Consider the following 1570-nt stretch of genomic DNA (forward strand, 5'->3'; position numbering starts at 1 on the left):
GGCCCCTCCATGGTGCTGGACGCGCGCTGGCTCCGGGCACTCAGTGCAGCCCGGGCGCGGGGCCACGCTGCCAACTCTGGGTCCCAGGCACAGGTGCCAGAGGACCTGCTCTGGCTCGGGAGCAGCAACTTACACGCTCCCGCCCCCACACAGTCTCGCGCAGGGTCCCTTCCCACACCTGCCCGCTCCGCGGGGACCCTACCCTGCCACCTGCCACCCCCTCCCGCGACGGCGCCCGCGCCCAGACCTGACCTGGCCCCGCAGTCGCACCTTCCTCAGCATGGACATCCTCCAGTGCTCCAGGCTCAGCAGGTGCTGGGCCACATTGCAAGCGGGTCCCTAGGCGGACGTCGTAGTCCAGTTGCCTCTGAGACTCGAGGCTCCGTTGGTCAGTCAGTCAGGGTTCGAGTGGGTCCTGGGCTGCTTCCTCCACTGCCGCCTCGCACTCTGACCGGGCTCTAGGCTGGTTTAGGTCCTGCCAGCAGTTGGCGCCTGTGCACTCAGTGCCCAGGGAGGCACCTGCGCACTGGGGGGGGGGGGAGCTTGTGCGAGCTCCACCCAGAGGGGCCAGCCCCCTGCATGCCTAGGGGGGCGCTCAGCCCCTGTTGCCTCGCACCGCGCGCCCCAGCCCAGGCCCCTGGCCCGCCCGCCCTCCTTCACCCCACCCCCGAGTCCCTCCAAACAGACAAGTGCTGTGAGGGGACCAGCAGGGAAAGCTGGGACATGGGGACCAGGGAGGGTCCCTGGGAACATGTCCCTCAGGGGCTGCGGCCTCCACCGCAGTGCGCTGGAGCCCAGCCCCTGGAAAAAATCCATCAAGAAGGGCATTTTGTGGGCCCTTCTATGACCTTGTCTTCACCATAAAGCAGTGACTTTGGGATAGCCCCAGTCTCTGAAGGGAGGCTAAGGTATCCTGCTCTGCCACTCAAAAAACACTGTGTCCTGAAATGAGTGCAGCCTGCAATGTTCCCAGCTGTGACCATGAGCTGTGAGCTCAGACCAATAGGGACTTGTATTAATAATCACACTAATAGGGACATGTATTAATAATCACACTATGAATCCCAAGGTATGCGTTTTCACATTTATTGAAAATATTTTATTAAAGATGTCCAGAGGGGAGTCAACACCATAGCAGTCTAGCAAAAACCAAACAATGCATACATAACATTCCTGACTTCCATTGATGCTACAAAGCAATAGTAATTAATGTTACATACTGTAATGGAACAAAACCAATTTATAGACCAACAAAAGGAAATTGAAATTTCATAAACAAACCCATATGAGTGTACATAATAAAGGGAAAAAACCTTTTCAGTGGGGGGGTGGGAGGGAAAAAGACCTCTTAAATAGCTGATGCTGAATAGTCAATGAAAAATGAAACTGCACCAGCCCTTAACACCATATGCCAAATAACTCAAGATGGATCAAAGATCTGGTTATTGGAACTGAGACTAAAATTTATAGAGAGGAAAACATTGGTGAAACACGTCCACAATTTAACATCAGGCTCTATTTGGAGACTCGTCACACTATGGGTAAGCAAAACTAAAACAAGGTTAAATTA

This window comes from Erinaceus europaeus, chromosome 2, assembly GCF_950295315.1.
Source record: "Erinaceus europaeus chromosome 2, mEriEur2.1, whole genome shotgun sequence".
In the NCBI taxonomy this organism is placed as follows: domain Eukaryota; kingdom Metazoa; phylum Chordata; class Mammalia; order Eulipotyphla; family Erinaceidae; genus Erinaceus; species Erinaceus europaeus.